The following is a 23,603-nucleotide window of genomic DNA, read 5'->3' on the forward strand; positions in this document are numbered from 1 at the left end:
CCTTGTCTTCCTTTGGGCGATACCTTCATTTTTCGAAGTGTCGGATCCCTTTTATTTTTTTCTCTCTGATTAGTGTTATACTGTATATAGGATGGTTGCATAGTTGTACTTCCTCTTAAAACAATCATCACCACCACCCCAACACGAGCCACCCGGCAGGCTTATTTCCACGGCAACCACAGTGGACCCACCCACGTTTCCATGGCATCCACATGCCCTACTCCCTTATTCCCATCCAGGCTGGCAGTAAGCGCACCTCCCTCTTAGAACTGTCAGAATGCTTATTTCAGTATTACGATCTTAGGCTCCTCGATGTACGTCACCAGCGTCCTCTAGAGCACGATTACTGAACGCAATAAACCTTCGTTGCGCGCTAAATGAGTTTTGTATGCGGTAGAATCCATGTGCTGCAGCGTGAGTGACAGGGGAGGAACGTTCACCTCGCTACCGGCTACCGAAATATTCGCGAGTACGTTGGGGTACCAAGGCTTCATTTCGCTCTCAGTAGCACGGCAGTAGCTCGCGGCTTCGCGCAGGTTTGTGCCATCAGTTAGTGATTGCCCTCTATTTGTAGCGGCACTTGAAGCATTTGTCACGGTTAGGATTATCAGACCTACTCTGTTTCATTGTGTCTACTTTTGTACCCTCTCTGTCGTCATTTGAGTACTCTTTTCTTTCAATAAGTATCTTAACTAACCACCAAATTAAAATCGAGGAATACATGGCGTGACTAGTATAGAACAGCCAATCACAACACTGCTACCAAATCAGCGTGATTCATTCTTTTACGGTTCATCTCATTGCCTGTTAATTATATTCATTTCAGTAGATAAGTTTAATGCAGGAGAATGTATGAAGTCAAATGCCCTGTCTTGAGACATCCTAGCCATCTTCTTACATCCTTTGTTTTCGGAGTTATTAAACGCAAACCGTAAAATGGTCACTTTGACAAAATCCCCCCTCTCGCCCCACGTGTTTATCTGAGGCCGACCGATTGTCATAATTCCTCTTCTGTCTCATATATCCAATCAAACGGAACCCGAGACACTCTGACTGAAAGATGAGTTCTGAAGCTCTAAGCCCGAATGATACAAATATGTCACGAAGGACGTTGTAGAAAAACTTCATCGGCCACTATGTCCGGCTCCATGGCTAAATGGTTAGCGTGCTGGCCTTTGGCCACAGGGGTCCCGGGTTCGATTCCCGGCAGGGTCGGGAATTTTAACCATACCTGGTTAATTTCCCTGGCACGGGGACTGGGTGTATGTGTCGTCTTCACCATCATTTCATCCCCATCACGACGCGCATGTCGCTTACGGGAGTCAAATCAAAAGACCTGCACTTGGTGAGCCGAAGTCCTCGACACATCCAGGCACTACAAGCCATACGCCATTTTTTTATCGGCCAGTATTATTTATGTAGCATGTGGCTTTTAATTCCGGGTTTATCAGAGGACATGTTCGGTTTGCTTGTTGCACAACTTTTTATTTGACGCTCGTCGGTGATATGCGTTATTGGGTGTGGGATGATGATGATGATGATGATGAGTGCCGTGATAATGAGATGTTCAATAAATTTCCAATTTCTTTGAAATAATTTCGGAAAAGGCTAGGAAAGCAACAGATAGGGAATCTGCCACCTGGGCGACTGCCCTAAATGCAGATCAGTATTGATTGATAATGAGATAGGGAGAGGGTGAAACCCGGTGCCGACACATAGCCTACTCCTGTCAAATATACCGAGAGGCCTGCTCAAGGCTTAATGCTGCCATCCGACGGAAAAATCACCATCAACAGCGTCAGATACCCTCACTCCATACGAATACCCATAAGAGGTCTGAAACTGAATCCAGGATTTTGTCACGCAATCTTGTGATTAGAAATTGTATGTCACCACCTTTCTACCCTGCCGAACAATATTCTGATGGTAAATTTTTTTTCCACCGCCGGGTCTCGAGACGCCTAACCACGGTATCAGACCATACACACTTGAGGCCTTAACGTTCGATCAGTAATCCTGTCGGCAGCCCTGAAAATGGTATTCCGTGGTTTCCCACTTTCACATTGTGCAAATGCTGGGGCAGTACCTTAATTAAGGCCACGGCCGCTTCCTTCCCACTCCTAGGCCTTCCCTATCCCATCTTTGCCATAAGACCTATCTGTGAAAGTGCCACGTAAAGCCAACTGTTAAAAAAACAGAAGTAAGGAAATTAGCTGAGATGAATCAGATGAGATACAACAAAATAATTGAATGCCATGCACTCAGTTCACTATTCACATCGAATATTACACAGGCAGAATATTGTTTGTTCGTGCGGGAGTAGATAAAAATGTTGATCAATTCGTCCAAATTCTCTCGAATTAATTTCCACTCAAACGATACGCAATGACAGCCAGGATACCAGTAAAGTCATCAGTTATTCCATTGCATAATTAATATGGTTCCTCGCATTGAGGTTAATATGCAACTGAAAATGTATTTTCACCTTTCAGATACAAAGTTTATTTTCATAACCACCAGCAAAATAGTGTGAAAGGAATGTTATTAGTTAAATTTGAATGAGAAATTAGTGTGATAACGATAAAACTTTTGTGAGCTCTCGGCATTCCTAGTTGTATCAGTTTGTTCAGTGTTTCTGCTTTTTCGTCTAAAAAGTGTTAAAAATGTAAATAAAATATAACATCAAAACGATTTATTAATATGGTACCACCCCTAACTCACCATCACTTCAAATAACGTTGGTATTTGACCCCATGGGAAATTTTATATGTTCCTGCTCGATTAAATGATCATTCATTTAACAGTACCTTTCTTTTAAACCAAGCGGAATATGTTCAAATTACGGTTAAAGAACTAAAATTATATTGTATGGCCTATGGTAGCTCTCTGTACGGTACGTGGAATTTTAATTCAGACATACACTTGCAGGTATACATATTAAACTCGTCTGAAAACAGCCTGTTCTCTCGTATTCCCTCCCACCTCTCACTGCCACTATACCCATCTGTTCTCACGCTATTTATTATCGGTGTTCATACAGAACAGGCGATGTAGGAAATTAAAGAGATTGCCGTTCAAGCAGAGGAAATCAAAACTTTAACATTTTGGTATCATATCACTATTATCAAAAATTAATTTCACACTCATCACCAGATGCCAATGCTCATAGCCGTGTTGAAACACCGGGTCCCGTGAGATCTCTGAAGTTAAGCAACATTGGGCGTGGTCAATATTTGGACGGGTTGCCACGCGCTCTTGGTGGGGTGTAAGGGAATGGAGGAGCGGAAATGAACTGGACACCCTACCGCATGTAAACTCCGGCTCGGGCACACCTCTACGGAGGTTCGGACTCGTCTTCGGGCAGAATACACCCTTACCTTACATCACCAGATACCAAAGGCCGGTCACTTCTATTCTTCGGACATATCCTATGATCTCAATCATTCTTCACCTCGTCAGCCGTACTTTTCCTCTCTTCCCGGCAATTTCTCCTGCATATTGTTAAGAAGAAAATATCTATGGCGTACTGTGCAACCAATGAATTTTTTAGTGTGAAGTCTTCATTGACCTCTCTGAGCATCTCCACATTTGTCTTTCTCTCTGCCGAGGTAGTACGACGTACTTGTCACCTTCTCCATAACCATATATCTGTTGCTTCCATTCGACTTTCGTCCCATTTCCCCCTCTTCAAACACACAATACCAAATAACAAGGTGTTCCAGACAGTATCTCTTTTAAATTCTCATTTCCATATCCATGTGCCTCTAGGGAATCATAACTTAATTTCACCGAATGAGAATATCAAATCAACACATTGCTGGCGACACTTTTATTTTTGATTATGAAAAGCCGAAGGAGCGCATTTGTAGCAAATGGAGGTACATATCTTCCCTAGTGCACTTTCACTGGATTGTGCTTGAAAGAGGGCTCAGCAGTGCACTAGCGCTTGTTTTGGAGAACCGTTGCAATACAACTTTTCAACTCGCAGCCACGCAGGGGTGATATGCTGCTCATTTCACGATTGAAGAAGGCTGAATATTTCCAATATTTTATTGATATTTTATCTAAGTCTGCAAGGGACCTGAAGACTGCTGAATGGTATCTACACAGTATTAGAGAAGTACTATTGATATTTTATCTAAGTCTGCAAGGGACCTGAAGACTGCTGAATGGTATCTACACAGTATTAGAGAAGTACAGGATGAAAATAAATAAAATATAAAATAAATCCGAAGAATGTAACTAATTCGAATAAAATAATGTGAAGCAGGAAATATAAGTTTGACAGGAAGATTGCACATAGATGACCACTGTTTCCTGGGAGTTGGACTAACCGATGATGGCAGGAGTAAGGACGACTTACAATTCAGGCTTACCACAAACAAAGCAGGCATGTCATAAGAAATAATATTTGCTCAGCTAAAACATAAGATATATTTTTGAATATTTTGTATGAAGCATGGCACCGATAGATATGAAACATGGATAATAACTGTTGCTGGGAGAATGAGAATATCATATCGTTTATCTCATGTATTTATTGCCTAAGTTTATTTCACCTTGTGGCCATTGTCGTTAAGGCACTAAGTCTATATGGTCTGACACCATGGTGAGCCGGTTCGAGTCTCCTTGGTCAAACAATTTTCACCATCGCAATGTTGGCCGGCAGCGTAGGAGAGCTGGTGGCATATCATTTCTAGATTGTGTGCCAAAAGTCTGGATTTGACTCCAGAGCTCTTTGTAGTGTTGAAATGATGTTTGACGCTATTGATGGTGATTCGTCTGTCGGATGGAAACGTTAAGCCTTGAGGAGACCCATTAGTGCTATCCAACAGGAGTAGGCTATGTGCTGACACCGGGTTTCACACTCTATAATACTGATTCATTAAACTAATAAATAGAAGAACCTAATAGCCTACCTATTTACTAGCTAGTTACTTTGGAATTATGTTTTGATTACCTTTTTAACACTGCAAATAAATCCATATATTATTTAATTCTCCCTTTAAGAAGAGGACAGTGAATGCAAATGGGTTTTATTTTCAAATGAGCTGAGAGCGAGACCCGTGTTAGCGTACGATTTAGGAATTTAGTTCTCACACACTGACGGAAAATGTTTAATTCGTTTAAAGCGATGAAATGTGGAATATAAAATAGAAATGAATTCCTACTTCTAGCAGATGTTGCTAATGACTGTTATTTTGGTGGAATAATGATGGAGGACTTCGACATCTTCATTCTAGATGACCGTTGGATGTTACAATGCCTTGAACGTAAAGCACTTTTTAAACAACAGGATCCATCCCACCTTTCAGGTTTTGGATGGTGAAATATAATCCTTCAAAAGATCAGGGTATAGAATTGGATCAATCTGATCATCCTAGTGCCTTTCCTTAAGCAGTCTTCCGCTATCACCTTACTTGACTTTCCAAGGAATCTACTATACACCAAACCTAGGCATATATATATGTGTGTGAGTCCACCCTTGTCCCGTTTCTCTACGGGGTCGCGTATGAATTGAGATGAATCTTCGTAGCGAGTTCTTACGGCGGAATGCCCTTCCTGGTGTCAACATTATCAGAGGAGTTAATGATATGAAATGAATGGCGCCACAGCCTATACTGCAATAGGAAGAGAGAGGAACGGCGAGCTCACGGCACACGATTCACTTGACTCGCAGCAGAGTGTGCTGAGTGGCTCACTCACGGATCATTGGTACACAACACAAACACGGTTCATTATCGGCACACTGGATATTGGCGGGGAGCCGAACTTCAGCTGCAGCGAGACATACAGAGCCATGGCACACTGAAAGAATCGTACGCTAAGACGGGGTCTCGCTCTCAGCTCATTTGAAAATAATACCCATTTGCATTCACTGTCCTCTTCTTACAGGGAGGTTTAAATAATTTATGGATTTATTCGCAGTAGTAAAAAGGTAGTCAAAACATAATTCCAAAGTAACTAGCTAGTAAATAGGTAGGCTATTTAGGTTCTTCTATTTATTAGTTTAATGAATCAGTAATATAACTTAGATGACATTTGACAATTAATTCAGTTCAACACTCTAGCCTACCTTATGACTATAAGTCCTGCTTGTGACCACTCGAAATTGTCTGTTTTATATTGAGAGGAACTGCTCAGTATTCTCTCAGTTCGTATGTCGCATCATTGCACAAGTCCTCAATAATCGAATCACGAGATCACCGGTGTGCGTGTATAGTGAGTAAATGAGCCGACTGATTCAACAGCTTAAATAAAAAGATGTTTAATCAGAAAACCACAGGGTTACTCTGCATCTCAGGCAGCCTATACAAAATATGACGATTTAAAAAAATCCTTTACTGATAGAAAGAGACATATCTTCAAAGATGACCGAGCGAGTTGGCAATGCGGTTAGGATTGCGTAGCTATGAACTTGCATTCGGGGAATGCTGGGTTCGAATCCCACCGTCGCCAGCCGTTAAGATGGTTTTCCGTGGTTACCTAGTTTCATACTAGGCAAATGCTGGTGTTTACCAGGCCACGGCCGCTTCCTTTCCACTCCAAGCCCATCGTTGCCATAAGGCCTGTCTGTGTCAGTGCGTGGTAAAGCAACTTATTTGATTTATATTTAATATGTAGGCTACTTATTGCGAACACAGGAATTTTTATATCTAATTCTGTATATATAATAGATTTGTGACTTTCGGACAACTGAGGGAAAAGCATAAGTTAGTGTACAAAATGTGATTTATATCGGTTCTTCTTCTTCTTATTATTATTATTATTAACTACGTAAGTTTTGTACTGTAATATAACGAGCATGTACAGTACCGCACAAGTGCCTATTTTTTCCTTAATTTAATTTTTAACTTGTTTGGTATTGTGTACTCACCGTGAATACAATGAAATTTCCATGTTGTTTGAAATCAGTTAAGAAAAGACTAGGCAAACAATTGATAGGGAATCTTCCACCTGGGCGACAACTCTAAATGCAGATCACTGATAATTGTGCGTGCAGCTAAGTTTTCATCTAATTCTATATACTTATTTAATGTTGTCACTGTCGGGGGGAAAGGTTTGTAACATCAAGATGTTGATGTGAAGAGATGGCTGCCAGGAGAAACCTGGATCTGAAAGTTGGATGACGCGTAGGAAAGCAGTACACAGAATGAAGACCAGATGGCAGCAGCAAGCTTTGAATGTTGTTGCTGCTCTCTTATCAGTAGACACTACACAGATGTAATAGGAACAGTGACTCTACTGTGCCGTGAATCGGATCACTGTATCGATTCAGTGACGTGAACGGAGTCAAATGAATCGATTCAGTAAAATGAATCGAATATCCCATCAGTACACGACACCTCATAATCTGCAGGCCGTCTGGCTCAGCAGCGGTCGCTTACTAGGGCATGGCCCCTCGGGGCTGTTGCGCCATGGGGTTTATTTGGTTTGCTTGTTTGTTAATGTGAGAACGAAATTAAAAGTAATAAATTAATATCTTTGTGATTGGCACATGTACAGTTGTTTAGCGCAGATTTAATTTAGTATTTTGAAGTCCTAAGATAGTCAAGCACACACAAATCAACTGATAATATTAACTTTACTTATTCATTCATTTTGTCCAGTCATTTATTCCCCATCTTACCTGTAAAGTCTTGAAATATCTCTCAAACCTTCAGAGTTGTATTTCATTTAAGGTTAATATAGAGGTCACTCGTTTCAATAAAACATTATAATCAATGTTCTCTTCGTTCTGTTCGCTCGAAAAGAGAGACACAAAAATAAAAGGCAATGAGCGCATAGTATTGTATAAGTTCCTCTCAGATATTCTCAGAAACAATTCACTCTATGCAAACAAAAAAACAAACCCCATGGCACTACAGCCCTTGAAGAGCCTTGGCCTACGAAGCGACCGCTGCTCAGTCCGAAGGCCTGCAGATTGCGAGGTGTCGTGCGGCCAGCACGACGATTCCTCTCGGCCGTTATTCTTGGCTATCGAGACCGGGACCCCTATCTCACCGTCAGATAGCTCCTCAGTTATAATCACGTAGGCTGATTGGATCTCGAACCAGCCCGCAGGTCCAGGTAAAAATCCCTGTCCTGGCCGGGAATCCAACCGGGGACCTCCGAGTAAGAGACAGGCACGCTACCTCTACACCACGGGGCCGGCTCACTCTATGCATATAATGTTTATTGTGGGCATCCACAGGTATTTTACGTATCAGCTTGGGAGGTGAATGATATTAGGATAATAATGAATATGCGGATAAAATATTAAATTCGAGGGACATACAATACCATGCACCCATTCCTTTTCTGGAAGTCTATACATCCGGGAACGTATTCAGCACTTGAGTCACAGTAGATTACCAAGTAGGTTATTTCGCTAATGTAAGAAACAAGACTATGCGCTTGAATAGGTTCCTATCCTCCGTTCTAATCCGTAAACATTGTCATTTTAATCTTCCGACGCACTTCCACTTTTAGTAGTTTGTGTTTATTCTTTGGATGAGTAGTGTATTCTAACTCAAGGAACATTCAGTGGAGTTTGACTAACAACAACCCAGACAAACTGTTGACATAGCAGCCCTTGCGACGAGGGGCGGGTAGAGTAAAAGCTAAACAGATTTCGAGCTGGGGAACTACGTACTGAACTTTGTGAGATCTGAAATCGGACATTTTCATAGCTTTCAAAGAACCATGGTTCTCCTTTAATGTCGATTCGGATTTATAAGAAATTTGATAATATAGCAAGAATATTACTTTTCAAACTGCACAGGAATAATATCCTCACAGATGTGACGATATACAGAACAGTCATTTTAACACTGATTGGGTCCACGTAGGCATAGTATTTACACGGCAAGTGGGGTTCGGTTTTCGATTATTACATGAATGCAAGTTTAAAATGAGGGAAAGGAAAATATAACAAAACTCAGAAGAGCAGTAGGATAAAATCCTTCCCCGCCTCCTTGTAGAAATGTTTTCCCTTGGGTTCTGTTTTTCCTGTACCCTTGCCTCAACAACGTATCCTCGACAACATTTGTTAACTTTATGTAGGCCAGCCAAATAATTATGCGAGTCCTTTATTTGTTATAAATGTCGTGGCATTTGTCAAAGAAGCATACCCCATAAATTATTGTGGTTATATATAGCGCTAACCATCCCGCTACGGAGGCGGAACTTCAGTAGGTGAGAAGCCGGTTGATCAGCCTGGCGGGGTTCATCTTTAGAATGTCAGTCGTCCATTCCTGGCCACTTGTTTGATGTTTCCGTGTAATTATACAGCTCCCGGTAATGTTGACTTCTATATTCGCCTACTTTCTTGACTGGTTCCAGTATCTTCCTTGGTGTTTTAGTCTTCTTGGCCTCCAGTTTGTCAGTCACGTCGTGTCAAGAGTCAGACACTCCAGAGGACGACTGCATGATAGTGTCTGAGGTTGATATTGCGGGAGAGACACATCTTGCTGTAAGTGTTCTTGACCAGTTGGTGTGCAAGTTCTAGTTTGTTGATCCGGATTGTTATTCCTATCCGTTCTGAGAGATTGTGTACAATCCATTCTCCCAGGTACTTGACACTGATGGCTTTCGCGATCTTGCCCTGTTCCAGTTGTAGTTCACTGTAAATTCTTACATAAACCGGTTTAGACTTGATTCGACTTCAACCAGCGAATGAACATAATACGTCGTTCGTACTCGGCCGAACATTTCATTGTGGACCGGACTTACCGTCGCTGAAGAAACAACACCTTGTAGCTAACAGATTACAGCCAAAGCGCCGGTTCACTATCATGCAAATAGCATAGACATAACCGGGCGAGTTGGCCATGCGGTTAGGGGCATGGCGGCTGTGAGCTTGCATCCAGGAGATAGTGGGTTCGAATCTCACTGTCGGCCGCCCTGAAGATGGTTTTCCGTGGTTTCCCATTTTCACACCATGCAAATGCTGGGACTGTATCTTAATTGAGGCCACGGCCGCTTCCTTCCAACTCCTGGGCTTTTCCTATCCCATCGTCGCCATAATACATATCTGTGTCTGTGCGACGTAAAGGAACTAGCAAAAAAATACGCACATAAATTTTTCCATTTGATGTGCTGGTTCTTAAGCGACGATGTAGATCGTGTCAAATATGATTGGTCATTCGTAACTCGTAAATGTAAGAGTAATTTTATATCCGGGGGAATCTGTACTTATTCTAAATTATTTAAATATTGCACTATTCTCGCTTTTTCTCGCTGTATTAACTAAAGTAATTATACAAATTTGTATCAAGTAATGACTACTGCATAAAAATTGGAAAAATTCTCACACATACCAGGAATTAAAAACGACAATTAATTAACAAATTTTCTGTACTTACATTTGGTAGGCGGTTGCAGAGTGGGCTTCGGGTGGTTGGACGGCTCTGCACTCCGAACGACCAACCAAGCAGAGGGGTGGCCACGGCTCTGCTGTGGCTCCACGCCTCTGCATTCGGTAGACAGAGAGGGGCTGGTTCCCACCGTCGGCTGTCCTGAGAATGGTTTTCCGTGGTTTTCCATTCTCGTGCACTAAGACGAATTGCGGGACAGTTCCTAGTATAGGCCACGGCCGCCAACCCTGTCACGTTCACCACACATCTCCTCCATCGTAACGAATCTGCTGGCCTGAGAGACGGCGCCACCGTCTTAGGAGGACCGCCTTTACCTTCAGGGGAGGAATGAGTAATGAAACCATTCTAGTAATAGTGTACTTAAATTTGTCTTTCAGTTTTAACTGAAAAGAAAATGAAAACCTACAACCTGTTTTCCAGTCTGTGACCGGGTCAGGGATGGAATGAATGAAGCCCCCATCTTGCGGCGAAGATAGGAATTTTGCTGGCTGCCGAAGCCTGTCGCACTCCTCTGGGGCAATGATTAATGACTGAAAGATGAAATGAAATTATAGTGGAGAGTTTTGCTGGAGTTTAAGATGGCAGTGAAAACCGGAGTATCCGGAGGAAATCTGTCCCGCCCCCGCATTGTCCAACACAAATCTCGCATGGAGTGACCGGGATTTTTCAGTTTTAGCTACGCTTCTATAATGTGAAAAACCAAGTGTCCTCGGAAACAGGAAGGACCGAACATAAACAGACTCGGCTGGATCTTACATACTCGGTTGTTGTATATCATCCATTGTTGGGCCTCGAAATACCGCTATGTGAGGGGAGAAATACTGACCCGCGGAACATGTATCACATGGTAGAGCCCGGCATTAACACGTTTCGCTCGAGCGTGAGTAAAGGATCACTTTGTTGACTAGTACACCGCTAGATGGAGTGAGTGTGCGAGGCTTTATCTTCCGACTGTGAACTAGGAGCGAGTGATGCTCGTGGTGGTAGCTGCTTGATAAACACAGAACGGGAAACTAAAGAGATGGTGAAGGATACATAAATTTGTAAGTCACGTATACTGTACAATGTAAGGAAGCCACTAATCAAAAGTAATCTGTGAGAACTGTTTCCTACGGTGTTCTATTGTGATCAATCAATCAATCAATCAATCAATCAATCAATCAATCAATCAATCAATCAATCAATCAATCAATCAATCAATCACGTCAGTCGACTAATTTGACCATTATTTTGCTGGAGATGCAATCGATGGCGAGGATCCACTTAAAAGGTGGAACAAAAACTGTACACTTTACCCCAAACTTGCAACAATTGCACAAAGAATATTTTCTATTCTGCGTCTAGTGCAGCATGTGAAAGGAATTTTAGTGCTGCTAGATAATAGTTTGTCAGATAGAAGAATCTCTCTTGACCCACATAGAATCAATGGTATTTTGTTGATACACAATAGCCGCGTGCCGGTTCGAAACCCACCGTTGGCTGTCCGACAATGGTTTTATGTGGTCTCCCATTTCAAGATAAATACCGGGACAGTTCCTATCCATAGGCCACAGTGGATTCCTTCCACCTCCTTACGCCTGGCAAACTATGTTAAGTCCCTTTCCCTTGCGTCCCAGATGAATCCCACTAGGGACCATCTGATCAATCAGCACCTTTTTCCATTATCTGACGACTTCCATTGCACAATTGAAGAGAAAAGTGGAAAATATATCTCCCCAATTTCTGTCTTGCTCTCAAACTCTCGAAGTGCTCATCTGAACTTCACTCGTAGTGTTACACAGGACCTGGTAGATGAGGCTGTGGGTTTCTTGGCCCAGTCCCAGTTCCTGCATAATTCTCATAAGGATGGGCTTGTAAACTGAGCAATATGCCTTTAATAGATCCTAATATAAGGAATGTAATTCTCGCCCGCTATCTTTTCCTAATACTGACTTCAAGTTGAGGATTTGCTCAGACCAATACAGTAGTATCCTTTCCTGAATCCCCCTTGATCTTCTCCTAGCTGAGGTTCCATTTCGGATTGGGCTGTATTCTGTGAAACCTTCGACAATATTTTGTAGGTAGCGGATAACAGGGATATCCATCAGTAAATATTAACGTCAGTCAATTCATTATTATTGTTATTATTTAGTACTAGTACCGTAGTGATGAACTCTTACATCAAAGTGGTGGTGGTGGTTGTGGTGATTATTTTTTCTTTTTATTTGCTTTACGTCGCACCGACACAGATAGGTCTTATGGCGACGATGGGATAGGAAAGGGCTAGGACTGGGAAGGAAGCGGCCGTGGCCATAATTAAGGTACAGCCCCAGAATTTGCCTGGTGTGAAAATGAGAAACAACGGAAAACCATTTTCAGGGCTGCCGACAGTGGGGTTCGAACCCACTATCTCCCGGATGCAAGCTCACAGTTGCGCGCTCCTAACCGCACGGCCAACTCGCCCGGTGATTATTGTTTTTAAGGGGAGGTGCAACTGGGTAACCATCCTTTAGTATCACTAATCACGGAGGAAATCGGGATAGATCCTACACTTCGTAAACTGAAGATATTGACAAAATAAAAACAAACACCACGAAAGGCATGAAAATTAAATATTACCTAGGCCTCGAAAACCTAATACCGTCGGGTTCGGAAAGGAACAAAAGTTGACCAAAGGAGGTCTGGTAAGAAAGTTGAAAGTGGGGTGCCTGACATAAGAGCGGCTTGACTTGGAGACTACTAACTTCGATAATCGGGAGATAGTGGGTTCGAGCCCCACTGTCGGCATCCCTGAAGATGGTTTTCCGTGGTTTCCCATTTTCACAGCAGGCAAATGCCGGGGCTGTACCTTAATTAAGGCCACGGCCGCTTCCTTCCAGTTCCTAGGCCTATCCTATCCCATCGTCGCCATAAGACCTATCTGTGTCGGTGCGACGTAAAGCAAATAGCAAAGAAACTACTTCGATACAAGCGCTGTGCCTACGTATCATGTTTCTATACACTCGGTCATAAGCATCTCGTAATAGAATATCTATCGCTGCCATAACCTGCACAAGTAGACCGGGGTCTCGTAAATCCGATTAATCATATGAGTTCGTATGAAGCACTGCGACAATAAAGTACTCACTCCACTTCGCTCATTGACAGCAGACACATTACATTTAAACACTAGGTGATGTGTTCCTTGTAGCGGAGAAACGGTACGATTCCGAGCATGGGTTCCTATTCATGTTATCTACTCGAGCCCCTTTTAAATCCCAAAAAGGGTGTAACAGGAATTGAAATACAACCTGTATAGAAACAAAGTATTTTATTCCACCATCACAATGCCCCGATTTCATATTCAACTGACAACTGACGTATCCGAATTCCTGTCATTTTGAATTTTTGTTTCTCTTCTACACTTTGGAGATCTCTGAATCACAGTAAAATCATAATTCCTGTCTGAGAATATTTTCTAGTGTTACGAATGCCCTTTGTGGTATTGTCTTACGTCGTTGGGATTTCCTGCGTCCCGATTTTTTCATATTCCAGTTCTTCTCCCTATCTCTCCAATGCAGACACGATCGTTTACCCCATCGCCAACATTTTTTTCATTATTTACTTAACGTTTGAAAGCTTTGCAGTTAGCACCATTTAATGTATATTTCAGTGCCATTACAGTGGAGTGATAGAGTCGCGGGTCGCCGGCCAGATAAAGGCTCAATTAGTAAACCTTTGCAGCCGCCAGCCGCTTGCTGGATTAAGCGGTTTACGAATTAACAGGGAATTAATCCCTCTCGCTGTCTCTGGCAAAGGAAAATTGGAAAAAAATTAAAAGGGCGGTCATGTCCAAAGGAACGTAAATGAACATAGCAGTACTCCGAGTAGGAGTACTAGAGTTTCAGTAGTGCAGTCTTGCTTCATTTAAACATTATTAATGAAGGCGAAGCATTTAATGAACCTTAAAGCTCTCATTGAATTCGATTTTTGTAGGCTGATAAGATGATTAATATGAGTCGTAAAGAGCTAGCCGTTTTGTAGGTTTTCATGACTGCTGGTATCGTGATCATAGCCACGGGACCTCGAGTTTTACGAGGAATCGGAACCACAGAGAAAAGAATCTTCATTTTGAAGTCCCAAATGCATTGGCCGGGAATCGAGCCACGGCCAACTTGGTAAGGAACCAGTGACGAATTCACTCAGCGTATACGCCCCAAGCTTGAGCTGTGAGAGAACATGTGTCTTTTGTAACATATCATACTACACGTTACAGTATTCGAAATTTTCCTCTGACATGTATCTTCTTCTTCTTCTTGACATTTTCCCATCTTATTAGGATCGGCACTTGATGTGTATTTGGCCCAATTTTTTATAGAAGACGATTAATGTACCGGGTTGTTCACCAGCCCCTTGCGACTTAGTTTTATGTATCCTATCGCTTCTTCTACAGTTCTGAAATAAATGCATCGGTCCCTCTCCTCAAACCGGGGTAATATAACGGGACGTGTGTTTATGGGCTAGAAGACAGCACGAATAGTGAACGTCATCATTAATCTATTATGGTTACCTCGAATGAACGCGTAAAATGGGCACAGATACGAAGAACACAAACCTTACAACAGGAGGTACACACACAGACCAGGAGCAGGTATTATATAGGCTGCAGACAGCGCGCTGCATCTCAAGCTGCTCAGTAGCTCACTTGGCAGGGGTGCGATAAGAGGTGTGATAATGCACGGTGCTCGAAGCTTCAAATCCTACGCAAGTATTTTTTTGTGTTTGTTTTGCGGCCAATTGCCTCGGATGCGCCCCGCGCATTTCAATTAAGCTCCTTGGAGCTTGCAACAATTAGCGCAAGAAGTTTGAACATTTCTTAACAGATGTTGCTATTGTAAACGTATGTTCTGCCGTCTGGTCTGAAGATGAACTACTAAAATTCTGGAGAAGTTTTGTATGTAAAGGTTTCCTAAACTGGAATGTTTAGCGTTTGATTTTTGAATTTCAAAAGTTATGAATACTTCTATCTTTTCCCGCCAACTCAAGGCGTTGGGCAATGAAAAATTTTGTACATTTATTTATTCGCCAATGATAAAATTTTGGTATTTATTTGATTATCCAATGAGAATTGGGGATGTGTCGGGCCTTAGCCCAGAGTTTTCTGGAAATTTCCTCTCGGATATAAAACTGGCATATTTTCGGACCAGGTTGTCTTGTTGATCGCTCCCGTCTAGTGTAGGCCTATGTGTTTGCAAAGGAGGCGCGGCCGCCTCGTCCATCTTCGAGAAGTCCACCAGCTCAAGGTAATGGCAGTTCCAGATTAACTATGTGATAGTCTTTGAAAGCTAGCTCGAGGGGAAGGTTTCAAATCTTTACTTATTTAACTTCATTTTCTAAAAACGCAAACTTCAAACCTTAAATGTAAATTTCAAACAAGCCGAAATAACTGAAATCAGGGAATAGAGAGAGAGATACCCTCTCGTATTCTCTTACAAGTTTGATTTTGAGGTGACGATGATTTTTAACCTTTTCTATCTAGTAATTTCTGTAACTTAAATATTTTTCTCCATCTAGTCACCTCAGTAGTACAGGCGTAGCCTCTGTAACGTCGGGCCATAAGCCCTAATAGAGTTTTATGCATGTAATGTAAATTCCTAGGAGTCCGAAGAGTTCGCCTCCTTTCAAGTTTTTGGAAGGGGCTAGTAATTCAACTTTTGTTTCTTTACCGAAGGCCTTGTAGTATGGGTACTCGTTACCCCCGTGAAACTCGATTTCATTCATTTAATCTTTAAGATATCAGATTCTTGAGATTTTTGTAAATTTTGTTAAATGTTGGTTGTGCCTAAGCAGGCCTGGAAAGAGTGAATTTTCAAAAACAGATTCTTGAGGGTAAATTCATAGTGCAAGGTCGCTCTTCCTATTAATGTAAAGGTTAAATGGTGCCTTTATAAGGCTGGAAAGTTCTAATAATTGGAGAGTAGTCTCCTAAATAAATTTTGTGGAGCAATAGTGCTCTTGTAAAATAGCATGTTTTGGTTTCTTTGTCTCCTTGTGGTGTAAGAGAAATTGTGAGGTCCGTCTCCTTGACTGTTGGTTAAAAGGGAGCAGTTGTGCTGATGTAAAGGTTGTGACCTGGGAGCTCCAAGCTCATGTTGTAAACTGTTGTTGTTTTTTAATTTTGTCACGAATGATTACGAGCTAGTCTCGTTCTTGATCTATTGTTATTTGCTCAGCAAGTGTAAATGTTTAATATTTGAAAAAAAAAAAAAAAAAAACAGAAATGGTGAGATTGAATCAAGGTGTCGTAAAACTAATGCAGTGAGCTCACAGTTGCGATCAACAGTATTCTGTAAGAAGGAAGTCAGCTCCCAGACGAAACTATCTTGACATCGGTCTGTTTTCAGACGAACTTTGCTTTACGGGAGCGAAAGCTGGGTGGACTCAGGATATCTTATTCATAAATTAGAAGTAACAGACATGAAAGTAGCAAGAATGATTGTTGGTACAAACAGGTGGGAACAGTGGCAGGAGGGTACTCGGAATGAGAAGATAAAGGCTAAGTTAGGAATGAACTCGATGGATGAAGCTGTACGCATAAACCGGCTTCGGTGGTGGGGTCATGTGAGGCGAATGGAGGAGGATAGGTTACGTAGGAGAATAGTGGACTCTGCTATGGAGGGTAAGAAAAGTAGAGGTAGACCAAGACGATGATGGTTAGACTCGGTTTCGATTTAAATATAAGAGGTATAGAACTAAATGAGGCCACAACACTAGTTGCATATCGAGGATTGTGGCGACGTTCAGTAAATTCACAGAGGCTTGCAGACTGAACGCTGAAAGGCATAACAGTCTATAATGATTATGTATGTATGTATGTATGTATGTAAGAGAAATAAATATAATTTATTCTGATTGTGTTATATCCACACATTCATGCCCGCAACCTTCTTTCACCTCTTATAAACCACGGTATCCCCGTAACAGAATGCAACCTTGCCACATCCCAGTCAACTGGCTGTAAAAAGAAAAAAAATACTACTTGCGTGGGATTCGAACATTCAAGCGCCGTTCACTATCATAATTGTCACCGCGCTCCTGCAAAGTTTCATCAAGCGGAGATGTTTGAGGGGGCAGGCAGGTCTACTAAAGCGTTATTAGCAATTTTAAAAAGAGGATGCGATACTCGTATAGGTTTGGCCATTAAAATTTTTGTCGCAAAGGACCTTGGAAGATGTTTGTAATTTTTACAATTACGATTAAGGTAAGAAATAAGTAGTTCACTAGTATTATTACGAGGCTTGACAAGCAGCGCGCAGTTTCCAGCCTATTCAATACCTGTTCCGCGCTTCCTGTTGTAAGGTACATATTCTTCGTATCTATGCTCATTTTAGGGATTCATTCGGGCTACTCACAATGAATTAATAGTGAAGCTCACTATTCCTGCTGGCTATCATCCCGCAACCACACATCTCGTTATGTTACTACGTTTTTGTTACAAGTTGCTTTACGTCGCACCGACACAGATAGGTCTTATGCCGACGATGGGATAGGAAAGGAATAGGAGTGGGAAGGAAGCGGCCGTGGCCTTAATTAAGATACAGCCCCAGTATTTATCTGATGTGAAAATGGGAAACCACGGAAAACCATCTTCAGGACTGTCGACAGTGGGGTACTACGTTTGAAGGAGAGGGACCGATGTATTTCAGAATTGTAGTAAACGCGGTGGGATGCATAAAACTAAATCGCAAGGGGATGGTGAACCACCCGGTATGAAGAACACAAAACCCAGTCTCCGAGCCGAGGAATTAACCACGTGCAGTTAAAACACCCTGAATGGCCTGAAATCGAACCGTGATGCTCTGAACCCAAGGTCATTACGCTGATCATTCAGCCAATCATCCTGGCACAGACGTATATTGATTGAATAATGCCAATTGTTCCTTCAGCTGATTTCAGACCAACCTAATAATTATTTCTGCATATTTTTTTCTGTCACTGTAGTTTAGAGGTTAGCATAGCAATTTCCCATTCGGACAGGTTCAGTTCGATTCCCTGCTCTGTTACTAATATGTGGGACTGTAACGGATTGGTTTCAACCTCAGGGAGCACATTTAATTGATGTCTTATAAAGTTATAATGCAACTCTCAGCCACCCCAGAAGTGTCTTTCGGTGGTCTCGCACTTCAACTCCAAGTGAATGCTGGAATGGTATTTCATAAATTCGTCGCTACTGTAGTTGGATATAATGGTGTGCTCTGGCTGAGACTAGCATTTCTTCATTGGTTTTGCTAAAAGTAGGTAGTCTTTTGTTTTGGAGTGAACCTTAGTGTTACAGTCAATTAGCCGTTATTCTTCTGTTCCAAAGATAAGTGAGCTCGATCGTGACAGAGTCGGTGAAATTTGAAGGTGTTAAATGGGACAACTCCATTACACGGTTTTTTGGGCACGTTTGAAATCCCTGTAGGAGTCTCTCTGGGTATAGCAATTCAAGTGAGAAAAACAGCAATATAATAAAAATAATAATGTATAATTTTTATTGTCTAATAATTATATGATTATTTGTTCATCCTGTAACCCTTTCCTTTACCTTAGCTGATACCCTCATTCTTCGAAACTCCTTGTCTTTGTCCAAAATTAATGTTACATGATAGTTTCACAGTTTTGTCTCTGTAAGGGAAATACGAGTTTTCTGTGCTGATTTTTGATGTCGAAAGCTGGACAGTAAAAAAAATTCTTCAGTGATCCAAATGTGGATGTTTGAAATGTGGGTGAATTTCATCACTGCCATGAAATCATGAAAAGTTCTAACTGTCGCATCTTCTGAAATGATAAATACAGCCGGATAAAACTGACTCTTTTTTCTTGCTATTTGCTTTATGTCGCACCAACACAGGTAGATCCCATGGCGACGATGGGACAGGAAAGGCCTAATAGTGGAAAGGAAGCGGTCTGGTTTGAAAATGGAAAACGACGGAAGCCATCTTCAGGGCTGCTGACAGTGAGGTTCGAACCCACTACCTCCCGAATGCAAGTTCACAGCTGCGCGCCCCTAACCGCACGGCCAGCTCACCCGGTGGATACAACTGATAACGGAAGGCAAGGCGGAAGTGAATTATGGACGTAGGTAGAGAGGTTATCTTGCCCGCGGAACTTCCGACGGTAGTTCGGTACGCACGTTGTGTTAACCCTCGTACGGCCAGCACAAATAGGGATGATTGCTCCATGATGGTCACCAATCTTCTGAGAGGAGGAGGAGGAGGAGGAGGAGGAAGAGGAGGGGTAGAATAATAATGATAATAGAAGAAGAAGTAGAAGGATAAGAAATTTATTAAACCAACAATCAACACCGCTACCAACGCAGGAGACTGATTTCAAATGTAGGGGTAGCTTGCTGACAATATAACAATTTATTGACTTGTAATGAATAGATAAAATGTCGGGCTCTGACAGGATCCGCGTTTCTCAGCTTTGTTCCAGGCAGGAATGTGTAAGTCTTTGTTAAAGTGTCAGTCTCTTTACATTTCAGAGGTCAAACATACGCTACCTTCAAGTGTGGGTGTGGCTTGGAACGTTAGTGTTTCGAGTGCTGAGTGTGCAGGATTGTATGCTCTTCGAATATTTTCCCAGATATAGCCTAGTGATGGCTTGCTGAGACAAAGCTATAGTTTCTTACTCGTCTGACAGGATGATTACATACTTCTGAGTATTGTGAAAGGAGATGTGTGATATGCATTTTAACTACGCATATTGAGATAGGTGTACTGCTGTCTTCTTCATCTGATTATTATTATTATTATTATTATTATTATTATTATTATTATTATTATTATTATTATTATTATTAACCCCCGTGGCTCAGGTGGCGGCGCGCCGGCCTCTCAACGCTGGGTTCCATGGAGCACTCCATGTGAGATTTGTGCTGGACAAAACGAAGCCGAGATAGGTTTTTCTCCGGGTACTCCACTTTTCCTGTCATTTTTCATTCCAGCAACACTCTCCAGTATCATTTCATCTGTCAGTAATTAATCATTGCCCCAGAGGAGTGCGACCGGCTTCGGCAGCCGGCACAATTCCTATCCTCGCCGCTAGATGGAGTTTCATTAATTCCATTCCTGACCCGGTCAAATGACTGAAAAAGGGCTGTGAATTTTTTTCTTCTTCTGTCCTCAGCTATAATGTGCTGGAATTATTTTTTAACGCCATTCAGGTTTACTAAGTGACATTCCGACGCTACTTTCTACTCTACCAGACGGCAAAGGAGTGGAGAAACCTTGGGCAACCTATAGGTTTCAAATTTATTTTATCGGGTAAACACCGATCACATACCGACGTCATGCGATAGAAGCGCAGACCTTCTCTGTCCAAGTAGGCGGATTTGATCCCTGCTCAATCCTATGGTATTTGAAAAGATGCTCAAATACGCGAGCCTTATGTCAACGGAGTAATCAGCACGAGAAAGAACTTGGTTGGAACAACTTCCTGGCAATACAGCGTCATCTAAAACGTAAAGAGGTATTTAATGCGACGTAAAAACAATAACCTTATTCTTCTGTATTCCCCATACCTTTAGTTGCATTATGTTACCCATTAAATTTGAACCCAGTTCGTGAGCAGTCGCTTAAGTGCGGCCAGTATCCAGTATTCTGGACATAGTGGGCTCGAACCCTACTGTCAACAGCCCTGAAGATGGTTTTCCGTGGCTTCCTATTTTCACACCAGGAAAATGTTGGCTATACCATAATTAAGGCCACGGCCGCTTCCTTCTCCATTCCTAGCCCTTTCCTGTCCCACCGTCGCCTTAAGAGCTGTCTCTGTCGGTGCGACGTAAAGCATCTTGTAAACTAAATAAATAGGCCTACTGTATATTGAATGTCTGAACTACTGGATCTAGATATGCCAACATGTAACTGGTCATGAGAGAAATATTCTCGCACTTACAGTATCTCTACACCCACATCTTTGAACGTTTGTCCCTTACTTTATTACGCTAATATTATTGTACCTAAATTAACTTAAAAAGGTAACCTTTTGAAAGGAAAGGATAATTCATTCGGTTTCATGGGGATCCGAGCCATTTGTTCTGGATGGCTCGGTTACTACAGTGTCTAATAATAATAATCACTATTCAACGTTCCATTCCTCTCCCTGAAGGGGAGGGACGGACCGCCTAGAAGGTTGCGCCTTGTCTCTGGTCAGGAGATGTGGATGGGTTGATGATGCAGTGAAGGATTTGTGTAGAAAGTGGTGTGAAAAGGGAGGTGGACAGAGCGAGAGAGAGAGAGAGAGAGAGAGAGAGAGAGAGAGAGAGAGAGTGTGTTTAAGGATGTCGACCTATTGGTTAAATGCGTTATTGGTTGATTTTATAATGATGTTACATTGCATACCGTGTAGATTAAAGTTGATTTACCTAAAGATGATTTTGATGTACATGACTTTCTATTTCTTGGTGCATGGAGAAAAGTTGATTTAGAGAAAGTACAACGTATTACACATGGAATAAGTACACAAACCTTGATATGAATAAACTATTTTTCAAATCATTTAACATACATAAATAGTACGTTCAAATGAACGAATATTGGTGCATACTTATTAGGCTCACATTCAGTATTTTTTATTATTATTATTATTATTATTATTATTATTATTATTATTATTATTATTATTATTATTATTATTATTATTATTCCATCATTTAGGAAGGCTCGGCTTGTGCCGGTAACATAATTGGCTGACTCGGCCTAAGTAAGGAGTCACTCTCTTGATTATGAAACTATAGGTAGATATATCTACAAATATTTACAACAGAAATAATTACAACATATACATTTATACAATAAATACGCACAGATGATATCGCTAAACAGCTTCTTATCTCCCCGTTTCGGGAATCTGTTCTTTAGTATTACAGGAACTGCGGCCTGGAACTTCATGCTGTTTGGTGTAAGTCAGAGGAAAAGTCGTTCCAAGAAACTTTCTCACAATGTGGCAGGTGCTCAGGAGGGTGGCTTTCTGTAGTTCAACGTAAATGTGATGCAGGTTTAACGTGGCCAGAGAGCTGTGCAAGCTTTTTGGAATACCACCGGTACATGATACTACACTAATGTCCAAACGTGAAGCATAATCACTAAACAAGGCCATACCGCCTGGTAGGAATGTCAGACGGATTGCTGAACAAACGGAAGCTGACTCACACGCCATGTCACATAACTTGTCCAAAAATAGTGTCAGAAATTTCTGATAGCTTAGGTACACCTTTGACAACAACTAACAAAACTTGGCAATGTCTTCCACAACAAAATACGCTGTTAATATGGTGTATGGTTACCCCTAACGGCCACACATGCTTCGCAGCGATGTGGCATGCTCTCTATCAAATGGTCCAAGAGCTCTTGTGGCAGTCGATCCCATTCCTCCGAAAGGGCAATGCGAAGGTCTTGAATGGTCCTTAGTGGAGGCTGACGGGATGCAATTCGCCTCCCCAATGCATCTCAGACATGCTCTATAGGTTTCAGATCTGCAGACCTCACTGTCCAGTCCATTCGATGAATATCTTCCCCAGCCGGTATTTCATCCACCAGACCAGCGCGGTGCGGTCGAGTATTATCGTCCATTAAAAGGAAGTCTGGACCAACCGCACCTCTGAAGAGTCGAACATGTGGCCTCAGTACCTCACCCCTGTATCTCCGAGCGTTAAGTGTTCCTTGGACTACCCATGAAGATGTGCAGGTCCCTACGGCCATTCAACATAATGCCGCTCCACAACATGACGCCACCATCATCATACTGGTTCCGTTCCACGATGTTTCTGTGGTTGTATTGGCTACCCGATTCTCTCCAGATTAATGTGCGACTGGAATCGTTCTGCAAACTGAAGCGGGATTCATCTGTGAAGAGCACATGCCTCCATTCATTCATGTTCCAGTTTCGATGTTGACGGCTCCACAATAAACGGGGCCCGTCTCTGTGCTGGAGTGAGCGGGACGCACACAGCTGGACATTGGGCAAACAGCCCTGCTGTTCTGAGCCTCCAGTACACAGTTTGCCTGGAAACGGCAACCCCTGAGACGGCTGCAATCTCCGCCGACAATTGTCTTGCAAGTGCAATCAGATTTCGTCGGGTGGTTAAGGCCAGATATCGGTCCTGCTGTGGGGTGGTTACCCTTGGTCGACCTGGTACTGGCCTACGACTAACATCTCCTGTGTCTCGAAATCGTCTCTAAAGCCTGGAAATGACACTTTGTGGCACATTCAAGGATACGGCGACTTCGGTCTGTGTCTGGCCTG

This window comes from Anabrus simplex, chromosome 1 (genome assembly GCF_040414725.1).
Source record: "Anabrus simplex isolate iqAnaSimp1 chromosome 1, ASM4041472v1, whole genome shotgun sequence".
NCBI lineage: Eukaryota > Metazoa > Arthropoda > Insecta > Orthoptera > Tettigoniidae > Anabrus > Anabrus simplex.